Here is a 13,843-nt window from a genome sequence, read left to right on the forward strand (position 1 = left end):
GTGAAATAGTTCATCTTCTTTGATAAGCACTGTAAGCATGAAAATCTGTATGTTAAGTCCCTGCTTGTGCTTTATGCTGCCTAGAGCAAGGTCCACCACCGTATGCCCTACTAATGAAGAAACTGCAAAAGAGAACTCAAAAGATCAAACACAGATCTACAGTGAGAGATGTGTTTACATGCTCTATGTATGTAGGTAAAGTGAGTATATTTTTAGCATAACAACTTCTGGCCAAGCAAGCTTAACATGAAAACATGAGTATTGTCCTACTTCAGTAGCCCCACCCAATTCAGTATTCTGTCTTTGAGAGTGGAAGTGAAAACTTAAATGTTGTGTAGACCTTATTGTATAAATGACTGATTTAGTTCTCATTATACACTGTCTTGTTACAAATCTACACCATCTTCTCTATGAGATTAACTTTCCCTTAGTACTGAGTCCCTATTAAATCACCAGCTATCTGGGAACTTTGAGAAAAAGTCATTCTAGATTGACAAGTTAAACACATAGGCAAGCACTGATTTTTTAATGTATACAAAAATTTTCGAAATGATAACAATGATAACAAAAATAAAACAATCAAGTTTGTAAAACTTTTGTACACAAAATGTCTCAGAAAGCTTTACTTCTAAAGTTTTTATGCAGGATTTTCATAGTTTTTTCTGTCACTTTCCCTGCTATTGGCTCCCACTTCTCTTTGCTCTTAGGATAGAGTTAACTTATTATGGGCCATCTTCCCTTCTAAGACAGTTTCTAATCTGCTGTGCACAGATGATAATCGTTACTTACATTTGCACCACAGTTCGCCAGTTACACAGTGCTTATCTGACCTTTGCAGTTGACATCATTGTCTGTCAGTCACAGCCCTAGGGCCTGGCCTGGTAAATCCAAATATTCCATCCCCGTTCCAATGACCAGTTCAGACAGAGATAGGTGGATGACCCAAGCTGGACCTATCAAATCCGTTCTAGGATTTTTGTCAGTAATCAGAAAAGCAGTTCTTCTGAAGTTTATCTTAATGCTATAAAAAACAGGTGAACCTGGAGTTAACCAAGTCCATCTTACTGCCAAATGAAGAGTCTAATATACAGAAAAACAGCTGAGAGATGGAGAGAAATAGACCTGACAACATTGTTTGAACATCTGAATCCTGAAATTTTCAGCTTACATGTGCTCCCGCATCCACTCCACCGCACACATCAACTTTTTATTTATATTTTGTTATGTTTAAACTGATTTGAGTTAGGCTTCTGGGTTTCTATTGTTTGTAACCGAGAGAGTTCTGACAAATACAAACTTTACATCAACACTTTGAGATAATAGGGATATTATTACTGGTTTTACAGACTGAGAAACTAATGACTTATTCCATAAATGAATACATATTATTATAAATAGAGAAAGAACCTCAACCCAAGTCTCACATTTCTTAATCTAGAGCTTTTTTTCTTTTTTTCTATACTAAATTGCTTTTCAAATAACCAAATGTGTTAGAATTGTATATAAAACAAGAAAGAGTGTGCTCTGAGAAATAGCCCACAGGTAAGACATCACGGGGTCTAAATATTCAAAGCTTTATGAGTACTTGGGGAACAGATTTGCTGGGCCCAGGCTCTATCCTCTGTACCTCACAGCATGTCGGAAACTTGCTGTTTGAAAGATTCCAGCCAGTAGAGGCTCCAGGACTGCCTGGGGGACAAATTTTCTAAAATAGATTCTCAAAACAAGTTTTCAACAGAGTTTCAATTTGAACATTTTTTTCCCAATGGATAAAGTTCGTTCTTTCTTTCTTTCTTTCTTTCTTTCTTTCTTTCTTTCTTTCTTTCTTTCTTTCTTCCTTCTTTTCTTCCTTCCTTCCTTCCTTCTCCCTGCTTTCCTCTCTTTCCTTCCTTTTTTTCTCTCCCTTCCTCCTCTCTCTGTCATTCTTTCTACTTTTTAGTTTTCTTTTATGTTTAAAGAGTCTGTAAGACATTGCAAAAAACAGAAATAGTAGTCCCTATCTCCCTCTTCTCCACTTTCTTGCCTCACTTTTTACTCTTTTAACTGATTCCTTTGTATTTTCTAGCATATTTTAAATAACATAGTTATATTGCTCCTTATTGATTTTTCTTAGATATCTGTTGGTTTTAGATATCTATTGGCTTCCCCATTATGGAAGGTGAAGATTTATCTTTTACACACACCACAGGTTTGTACATCCCATTCCCTAATATAATTATATCATAATTTTGATTATTTAGTCTTATTAAGATAATTAAGTCATTAAGAGTGTGTAAATGCTATTCACAAGTGAGTCATACAGTGTACTAAGGAAAAGTACTTTTCTTTCTTGCAAAACTTTTTGCTTCCAGGAAGTTACTAATTATCTTTCTTGTTTGTTTGTTTATTTGAATGCTCAGTTTTCTATGTACTTATTAATTCAGCCCCAAACTTCCCCCCAACTATGAAACCCTCACACAATATGTTAAGTGCTTTGGGGGTTCGTTCTATTGTTCTCATTTTGGAAACATCTCTCCAGGAGCCATGTGACCCACTCCAAGCTGGACTGGTTGCTGTGACCCCGGGTGCACAGCTGTCTTCCCAGGATCTCTTTTCGCCATCAACCTGCGATTGCCGTCACCTTTCTCTGGGTTGTGTCTTTCCGGTCTATGTTTTCCTCTTTGGTTTATTTTTTCCTTTTGATGAAGTACTTCCCTCAGTAGCTTCCTGAATAAAACTACAACTTCCGGTAGTCAGAAAATGAACTTTTGGAGACTTTGCATGCTTGAAAATATCTTTGCTTTCCTACTTCATTGACAGTTTGGCTATATTTGGGATTCTAGGTTATAAATAATTTTTCCTCAGAATTTTAAAAATATCTCTTCATTGCCTTCTAGCTGCTAGTGTGGCTGCTAAGAGGCCTGACGTAATTTGGATTCCTAAGCCTTTCTATGTGGCCGATTTTAAATTAGTGTTGTTTTTGCTTTTCTGGGACCGCTTCTCTTCATCCCTGATTTTCTGATATACCTGATGATGTGACGTGCCTTGTTGTGGTTTTGTTTTCATTCACTGTGCTGGCGCTAGAAGGGATGTTTCAGTCTGGAAAGTCATGTCCTTCAATTTTGGGGAATGTTCTTTAATTATTTATTTGGTAACTTCCTCCCCTTTGATTTCTCTGTTCTCTTTCTCTTGAGTACCTATTATTTAGATGCTGGATCTCCTGGTCTAATCCAATGATTTTGAGGCTTATTTTGTTTTTGTTTTTTACTCCTTTATTATCTATCTTCCTCTTTTTTTCTGTAAGATTTCCCCAAATTTGCCTTGCAAACTTTCTGTTGAGTTGTTTTTTTTGTTTTAATGTTCTGCTATCAGACAGAGAAAGACAAATACTGTATGATTTCACATATGTGGAATCTAAAAAAAACAAATGAACAAACATAACAAAACAGAAACAGAGTCACAGATAGAACAAACAAGTAGTTGCCAGAGGTGAAGAGGGTGGGGGGAAGAAAAGAAATAGGTGAGGGAGATTAAAAGGTACAAACTTCCAGTTGTAAAATAAATGAGTCATGGGTATGAAATGTGCAGTGTGGGGGAATATAGTTAATAACTGTGTAATATCTAAGTCCAGTGACAGATCGTAACTAGACTTAAAAAATTCCGCTATCGTATTTTCAGTTTACAAAAGTTCTTTCTTGTTTATGTTTCTTTTTATAGCGTACTCTTCTTATTTCATTAATTTGATGGCTTCTCATTTCTCTGAGGATGTTTGTGATAGATTTTTAATTTAATTTTTCTTTTTGTGATGAAAAATGTTTAAATTTTCCAAAAAATGTGAAAATAGCTTAAAGAAATTTTTTCTCGAATCATTTGAGGGTAAATTGCCAACATGATACCCATTATCCCCAATCTTAGTGTGTTTTTCCTCAAACAAGGATATGCTTCCACCTAACAACATCATTAGAATCAACAAATTGATACTGATGCATGAGTGCCATCCAATCCACAGACCCCAGTTAAATTTCTCCAGTTGTCCCATTGCTGCCTTTTACAATAATGAGATCCAATCCAGGACCATACATTGCATTTATAGCCATGTCTCTTTAGGCTTTTTCAGCCTAGAGCAATTATTCCACTGTTTCTTTGACTTTCATGACCTTGACAATTTTTTTTTACAGGTCAGTTATTTTGTAGAATGCTTGAGTTTACTCATGATTGAATTCAGGTTATGCTTTTGGGGGGCAAGCATAGCACGGAAGTGTTGCCGTGTTCTTTTTATTGCCTCCTATCAGGTATTAACTGGTTTCAATTTGTCCCATTATTGAGATTGTTTCTGGTCACTTGATTAAAGTAGAGTCTGCTAGGTTTCTCCATTGTGATATCACTCTTTTGCTCTGTGTAACTAGTAAGGATTTTGTGGGGAGGTACTTGGAGACTGTATACATATCCTGTTCCTCATCAAACTTTTACTCGTTAGTTTTTTTGCTGAATGAATTTTTACTATGATGGTTGCCAAATGGTGATTTTCCAATTTATTATTCCTTTTCATGTATTAGTTGTCATTCTACAGTAAGGAAAAATTTTATCTTCTCCCCATTTACTTACTCATTATTTGTAACAGTATGGGCATATGGATTCCTATTTTATTTAATGGATTATAAGCTTTGATTATCTTTATTTACTTTGATGCTCGGATTTGGTTAACGAGAGTTCCCATTAAGCCCCTTCTACATCCTTTTGACATGTCTCCATCATTCTTCAAGCACCTCTTTACTTTCTGACACAGAAAGATGGTCCAGGTTTATCTTATACTTTCCCTATCTCAGCCCTGGAATCAATAATTTCTCCAAGGGTCCCTGGTTTCTTATAGGGAGGATGGCATTTAGAGACCAAGATTTGGACACCAGGGGTGTTAATTGCCATTGGAGTATTGCTGTTCCCAAGCTCTCTCAATGGATAAAGCTAGGGAATATGTGTACATGTGTACAAATGTACACACTTTTACATCTATATTTATTTCTCTATCTTACCAACACCACAGTTTTCCATGTGTGTAAATTTTTTCTTATTCAGTGAGAAACCTGATTCCCATAATCCTCAGAACACATGTTTATTAGGTCAGTCCCCTTATATCTAAATAATCTGCTTTTGCTGCTTCAGCCTGGCTCCACACTGCTGACTCCCTCACCTCATTAAGTTCCAAAACCCCACTAGCAGGCACTTGCCTCCCCCTGACCCCAGTCACTCTCCTCATTCTGCTTCGACACCCAGAACCTGTTTGGGGCCACTGGCACATACAGCCCCTCACCCCACACAGATGCTCTCTTCCCTTCATTTGGGCTCCACTGTGCCACATTGGCTGCAGGCATGACTCCTCACTCCGCTCAAAGTCTGATCTCCCAAGCTGTATGGCTGCCTCCGCCTCCCCTGGAAAGACAGCCTCCTTCCCCTGCTTAGGCTTTGACACGAAGCTTGGGGCCGTTCCCCACCCCTCAGTGCTTGATGGCCTCTGACTCATCTGGGCTCTAACACCCTGGCAAGACGCTGCTGCCGCCGCTCCCACTCCCTCTGCAAATATTCTCTTTACCCCGCTTGAGCTCAATACCGGTGTGGACTCCTTGTCATCCTACTTAGAATCCAACACTCCACACCTGGCTGCCAGTGTCACGACCCCTGACCCCTACCCAACAGAAGTCCTGCTCACCTTGCTCTAACACCCCTCCAAACCGCCATAGATATCGACTTGCTCGTACCCACCTAATGCCTTTGGGGCTAAATTAGTCAAGAGGAATAGGAGGGAGGAGGGAAGACAGGAAGTAGGTTTCTACCTAGTCTGTTCTCTTCAAGTAACTTTTTTCTGTTTGTCTGGGTCTCTCCTTCGTATAAGAGGACATCCTCAGATACTTAGTGATTCTTGGTTGTCTGTGGATGGGCAGGTAAGTGGAGGGGGTGTCAACTTATCATCTGGGCACTTTACTGATCTTGCAGGGCTATTTCATTGAGGAACATCCAGAGGCTGTATCTTTACAGCTTTTAGCTTGTCTCTTTCCCCTGTTCCAGAAACTAGATCTCCAGCTTTCTGCTAGAATGAGGGAAGTCGGAGGAGCAGTTGCCCAGCTGCGTGGAGCCAGTGAGGGGGTCTGGAGAGCATATTGACCAGACTTTCAAGCAATCTCCTGTTTATAGTCTGTTCTTACCACAACTTCCAGAGGTACCTGTGTCCTCGGTTCCCGAGCCTTTGGAAGTTCTGTGGTGACAGTCAGTTTGCTTCTTGATGTTCTCTGTCAGTTTAGGATGCCAGTTTCCTAGTTCTGCAAACTCAGATACCACTCATCTCCTCTCCTGTTCTCTTTGTCCTTAAGAAGTGTTTTTTATGTCTCTTTTCTGTCATTTTAGTAGAGTTTTAGAAAAAAGTGGCATTAAATGTGTGTTTAATCTGGCATCTCTTACTGGAACTCCAATTTGAACTTCTAGGCTTTTAATTTGCCTTCATGACTCAGTATCAAGGGTCAGGGCCCCAGAGACAATGCTTTTGAGTTGCATATTCTTTTACATCCTCATCCTTTTACTTCTTTGTGTGTGTGCGTGTGTGTATGTGTGTGTGTGTGTGTATTTTCCCACACTAGCTGTTCTTACCCTTGACCTCTTTGCCATCTCTTTCACTGTGTCCTATAGAATCCTCATTGCAAAAACAATAATAACAGTAATAAAGAAATCTAGACTTCTCCCTGTCACAAAAAATTAATCAGTCCATCGAAGAGAAGAGTGGAAAATTTTATTTGAGCCAAACTGAGGATTATAACCCAGGAACAGCCTCTCAGAAAGCTCTGAGAACAGTTCCACCCAGTAAAGATCAAAGCACAGTTATATAAGTTTTTGAGATGGGGGACTGTACATTAAATGACGTATTATTGACAGTTTACAACATTCAGAGCAGGGTTCATAAAGCGGCCCCTTATAAGATTAAGAAAGAAGGTTATCTCCTAAGGAGTTGTGACCCTTGATGAGATTAAGAAGGAATGTTATCTCTTAAGGAGGTCTGCTTAATACAGAAGCACAACACACGCTAAAAGGGAGGGAGGAGGCCCAAACAGGCAAAGACAAATTTTATGTTTACATTTTTGTCATGCCCTGAAATATGAATTTTATTTCATCTTCCCTTAGCTGCACATCAAATTCATTCCAAAGGCCTACTGATTCTTCCTCCTTAGTATTTCTAGAACTTTCCACTTCTCTCCCTCCACACTTGATTCTCACTCAAACCTTCATTTCTTACTTGGAAGGAAGATCAAAGGTAATTTGATCTTCCTGCCTCTAGTCTAATTTCTGTTTCTAACATACAGATATGATCATGGCACTTTCTCAGAGTCCTGGTTTTAAATTTTGAATTTGAATGCTTTCAGGTGAGTGTGTACTCTGGAATCCTTTTCCGGCCCCACCACTTCCTCTATGACGTTCATTTAAGCCACCTGCCTTCCCCGAAGGTGTTTGAGCTTTTGATTCTGCTTTAATGGCTTTCCACTACTGTAGGGTAAACTACAAACTCTTTATCCTACAAGACCTTCATGATCTGGTCCTGCTCACCTCTCTCCAGCCTCACCTTTCCCCATAACTTTCTTCTCTAGCCAACCTGAATGACTTTTACTTCAAATTTGCCAAACTCCATCTGCCTCAGGGCTTTTTGTGTGCTTTCTCATTCTCCCCTTCCCATTCATCTGGCTGATCTTGACTCAAAATCTCAGTCTCAATTTGAACATAATTTTTTGGGGGGAAGCTCTGCCACTTACTTGCCCTTCCTGCTGGCTCTCTCAGGGAACTCTGTCTACTCCTCTGTAATAGCACTTAAAATCACCTGTTTATTGTTTTAGTATTATATCTCCAGGACGTACCTCTGTATCTGACACATAGGAGACCTTTGATATTTTTGTACTAATAAGTGTGTTTATTAAGTAGCTTATGATAGGTCAGGCCTGGGATAAGAGATACATATACTATGTTATATATATAGTCTCTCATCCTCACAATAACTCTAGATGTAGGTATTATTATTATAATACACTTTTTCTGTGTGAGGAAATCAAGTCTCAGAAAAATAAAACAATGTGGCCCAAATCATATAGCTATTAAGCAATAGATCCAAATTCAAATACCTGGTCAAGTTCAATGTCAAGTTCACCTGGTGCTGAAACCTGTGCTCCCAATCTTTTAGGCTACGAGTACTTTAATCTAGTTTAAGAAACAACCATCTTCTCCTTCCTGGACCAAGACCTAGTCTGCCCCGGGCACTTGCTCTCTCACAGTCCCCTTGCAGACCACTCACTCTTTCATGCTCTGTTGTGCACAAGGCCTGGAGGCTGGGTAGCATTCTCATGACATCTCATAGCTTCTCCTAGGTAGAGTTGCCGGATTTAGCAAATAAAAATTCAGGAAGCCCAGTTAAATTAGAATTTCAGGCAAACAAGAAATTATTTTTTTTGTGAATGTCCCAGTGCAATATTTGAGACATATTTATACTAAGAAATTACTCTCTATTTATCTGAAATGCTAATTTAACTGTGTTTGTCTGGCCACCCTGCACCACTGTCCTTCCACCCTCTCTGAAAGCCTCTTTACTTTCAAACCATCCTGCTCACTGGCATCCACTGATTCATTCATTTAACACATACTGAAAAGCCAGGTACTAAGTGATGTGCTGTAATACAACACATTCCCTGCAGGGAATACAGAGAAATCACTTCCTTATCAGTACTTAGTTCTCTCTCTTTTTTTTTTTTTAATGTGTGTGCATACTACTCAGCACATAAGTATGCTGTAGACTTCCATACCTTTAAAATAATTATCAACCCTATTCTTTCTTCTGAGAATCACCCTATTTTTCTCAGCTAATTTCTTAAAAGAGTATGTCTCCACTTTCTCAGCTTCTGTTCATTTGAAAGATGGGGTGAAGAATAGTGATTAGGAGTATGGATTTTATTGTTAGAATACTTAGGTTTACACCCAAACGAACTCTGGCTATTAGTAACCCAAAGACCTTGATCTCTTTAAGCATGAATTTCCTTGCTTGTAAAGAGATGTGTTTGACCTCACTTCAGAGGGTTGCTGTTAGTATTAAATTAGATCATTCATATGAAACACTTAGCATATGCCTGGCAGATAATAAATATTCAATAAACATTAGTATTATCCCACTAAAATCTATATTCTGCCCAGTACTCTACTGAAAATGCCCTGGTCAATGTTATTAATGACCTTGTAGTTGCAACATCCAAGGGTAGTTTTTAGTCCTCATCTTGCTGAGAGAGGGAGAGAGGGAGAGAGGGAGAGACACTTGGCACTACTTTCTTGAAGATCCCAGTCCCTTTGGCTGCTGGATCCCCACTTTCTCCTTGTTATCCTCAGCCTGTCTTTTCTTCTTAGACTTCTTTGCCACATCCTTTTCCTTTGCCTGACTCTCCCTATGTGCTAGTCCTTGAGTTTATCCTTTGTCCTCCTGCCTCAGTCCCATCTACCTTTCCTCGGATGTCATGTCCACTCCTGTTATTTTAACTGTCTCTCTATGAAAAAGACATCTTCCCCCACCCCAGAACTTTTTATTATTCAAATGCTTTTTAGTATGACACTGAACAATGATGTTCTTCTCATTTTTCCTCATTGACTATTACAAATTTCCTCTATTTGAGCAAGGAATGAACAAAACACAATTGTCATTCAGATGAAATCGTTAAGTATGAACATTTCCATTTTTTTCTCTTAGATTTCTGAATTTTTTTTATTGAAGTATAGTCAATTACAATGTGACAATTTCTGGTGTACAGCACAATGTCCCAGTCATGCATATATACACATATATTTGTTTCCATAGTTTTTTCATTAAAGATTATTACAAGATATTGAACATAATTCCCTGTGCTATACAGAAGAAACTTTTTAAAATCTATTTTTATATATAGTGGCTAACATTTGTAAATCTCAAGCTCCCAAATTTATCCCTTCCCACCCTCTTTCCCCAGTAACCATAAGATTGTTTACTAAGACATCTCTCCTTTATCCACTTCTGACTGCTCCCCTGACCTTCAGTCCTATATCTCCAGGTATATACCTACAATAGACTGAATGTTTGCATCCCTCTAAAATTCATATATTGAGATTCTATTACCAATGTGATGGTAATTGGAGGTAGGGGCTTTGGGAGGTAATTAGGTCATGAGGGTGGAGTCCTCATGAAAGGGATTAGTGCCATTATAAGAAGATACCAGGGAACTAGCTAGCTCTCTTCCACCATGTGAAGCTGCAATGAGAAATCAACCGTCTGCAACCTGGAAGAGCATCTCACTAGAACCTGATTGCACGGGCGCCCTGATGTCAGACTGCTAGTCTCCAGACTGTGAGAAATAAATTTCTGTTTTTGATGAGCCACCCAGACTATGGTATTTTGTTATAGCAGCCTGAACTGATCAAGACAATGCTCGAGAGGCATCACAAACTCAGCACTCAGCTTAGCCACCTCTGAAAGTATTACTGACCATCCCCACCATGAAACCTCATCTTCGTCTTAGGTTCTCTCTGGCAGTGGCTGTTACTTTCTTTCTTTTTCCCTTCCAGTTTTATTGAGATGTAACTGACATACAGCACCATATAAGGTGTACAGCATCACTATTTGACTTATATACATTGTGAAATGATACCACAGTAAGATTAGTGAACATCCATCATCTCCTATAGATACAAAATTTTAGAAAGTATAAAGTATTTTTTCCTTGTAATAAGAAATCTTAGGATCCACTGTTTAACAACTTTCATGTATTAGCAGTGTTAACTATATTAATCATGTTGTACATTACATCCCTAGTACTAATTTGCTTATAACTAGAAGTTTGTACTTTTTGACCACCTTCATCCAATTCACCCCACCCCCCACCTCCTGCTTCTGGTAACCACAAATCTGATCTCTTTTTCTATGAGTTTGTTTGTTTAAGTATAATTGACCTACAACATATGTTAGTTCCTGGTGCCCAGCATTGTGATCTGATATTTCTGTGTATTACAAAATGATCACCACAGTAAGTCTAGTTACCACCTGTCACCACACAAAGACATTACATTATCATTAACTATATTTCCTGTGCTGTACATTTCATCCCATGACACATCTATTTTGTAACTGTAAGTTTGTATCTCTGTGGCTGTTACTTTCAACATCTCAAATCTGCAGGCCTAGAAACCTAGACATCATTCTTTCCACTTCCTTTACCTTTCTCCCCCAAATCCAATCTATTCCCATGTCCTGTCATTTAACTTGCTATTAATCTCCCAAATCTGTCTCTCTTCTTCAACCCTCATGCTGGGTAGAGAATGGATTGGAGCAACAAAGGAGATCAGTTAGGAGGTGTTTTCAATAGTTTAAGTGAGAGATAATGCGGGACCCCCTAACTGATCTCCTTGGCCCCTTGAAAATCTATCTCTATTCAGCTGTCATAGTAATATTCCTAAAGTCCCATGAAGTCACCTTCATCTTCAAAATCTTCCATGGTTCCCCTTCATCTATAGGATAATGTATAACCTTCGGTGCCCAACATAAGCTGTTTACAGGGTGACTCCTGATGGGCTCTCCAGCCTCAGCTATTGCCACTTATCTCCCCAACACACACATACACACCTAAGCTACTGATGGGATCCCACTTCCCATCCTAGTCAATCTGTTGTTGACTCCACCAGTAATACTCTTCAATTCGTGGTCCACCTGATCACTTCCTACTCAACCTTCAAAATCCTGCTCAGAGTTTCATCTTGAAAACTTCCCTGAAACACGGCATCTCTACCCTCTTGCAGAATTAGTTACTCCCTCCTCAGTTCTCCTTTCAGGCTTAATACATTTTTTAAAAAAACTTTTGTGGGGAAGGTAATTGGGTTTATTTATTTATTTATTTATTTTTAGAGCAGGTACTAGGGATCGAACCCAGGACCCTGTGTGGGCTAAGCATGCACTCTACCACTTGAGCTATACTCTCCTCCTATATTTTCTTATTTTAAAGCTTAGTACATGTTTTTATTATAGAATACATCATTATGTTATTTTGTTAATATATCTATTATTGCTACTATTAGAGTGTAAATTCCTTGAGGTCATCTGTTTTCATTCATATTTGCTCCCCCAGAGTCAAATATCATGCCTGACACACAGTGGGTATATGGTTAATGTTTATTAAACTGAACTGAATTTCTGTATAGGTGAGGCATGAAAGAGGGATGAAGAGGGGATGTTAAGAGAGAGGGGAGATAGGAGCTAAGTTTGGAGAGGTTGAGAGAAGGCACCTTGTTTGCCAACCAATGAAGCTTGGATTTTACCCTATGGAAATTTGGAAGCAGCAGAGTCTTCAAGCTGGGGAGTGATTTGGAAAAATTTGTTTTAAGAAGCCAGTTCTAAAAGTAGACTTGAAGACTATTGCAACAATGCAGGCAATAGATAACAAATGTGTACATCAAGATAATGGCAGTGGGTATAGACAAATGAGCTAAGTTGAAAACAATTTCTGAAATCAAGTTGATCAAATTAATTCAGAGGGTAAGAAATGAAGGTTAAGACCCCTAGCTTAGATGGCTGGTGATACCTATTAAGCAAGATATACAATACAAGAAGGGCAGGGGGGTTTGGGAGGTTCAGACATGGTCAGAATGGAGGGCTAATGAGACAGCCAGAAGAGATGTAAAGAGTCATTAAATGGGGACACAAGCCTGGGGATTACGCAATTTGGTGGTTATTGATACACTACTGCCTGCTGACCTCATGATGGGTGAGATATCTTTAAAAGAAGAAAGAGAGCAAGGAGAAGTGAAGCTCAGGAAAGAAAATATGGAGAAATAGTACTGAACAATATTAAACACTGGAGAGTAACACATTCTAATGTGTGTTTTATAAACTCCCCCGGGATGTCTGGCAGCATTCTACTGGGAGTGTGAGAGAACATGGGGATCTGTGGGCAATTGAATTTGGAAAATCCTTCACTAAACAAATTTGAACAAATTTCTTTTGTGTAGGGTTTTACATCTAATATATTTATATCATGAATTTCCCAGAGGGAAACTTATTCATTCACTCATTCGTCCATTCAGTTCAACAAATATTAAACATCTTTCTATGTGCTACAATTATGGGGCTAATCCGTAACAAAACAGATAAGGCTTCCTGCCCTCAAGAACATGCATTTCTCTGGAAAGTCAGATATTAATTAAACAAAATAATTGCAATTGAGCTAAATGCTCCGGAGTTGAAGCACAGGGTACTACAGAAGTGTCTAATAGAAGGAACATGAACACACTTTTTCACCAGAGCAACTCAGGGGACTAGTGTTCTGCAGAACAAAATTGAGGAAGTGTGGCTGAAGAAAGGTCAAGTAGGCTGAGAACTGGAGCATATGTCTGCGGATTTAACAATAAAGAGGTCATTCATGGTACTAGCGAGAGCTGTTCCATCCATATAGTGGAAATTGATGAAGTCTAGACAGACAATCTACGCTTTGATAATTAATGTAAGGGAAGAAGGAACAGAGTGGCAGCTGCAAGGGGAAGAGAAAGTCTAGGGTAAGGCTTTAGTCTAGAGAGTCTTTTACCTATTTGCAAGTTAAAAGGAAGGACTCAGAAGAGCTAGATAGTTTGCAATTAAAGATGGTGAGGGTACTCATTCACGTCGTCACTTGCAAATGTTTGTTTGGTATATTCTTTGCTTTAGGGATACTATTGGAACCTGGGATACGAAGGGGAACACAATATACATCGTCCCTGCTCTCCAGAAGCTTACATTCTAATAGGGACGACAAGCAATAAACAAGTCATGAAGAAATAAAATAATTAGATCTGTGATGAGAAT

Source organism: Camelus ferus, chromosome 33 (assembly GCF_009834535.1).
Source record: "Camelus ferus isolate YT-003-E chromosome 33, BCGSAC_Cfer_1.0, whole genome shotgun sequence".
NCBI classification, from domain to species: Eukaryota; Metazoa; Chordata; class Mammalia; order Artiodactyla; family Camelidae; genus Camelus; species Camelus ferus.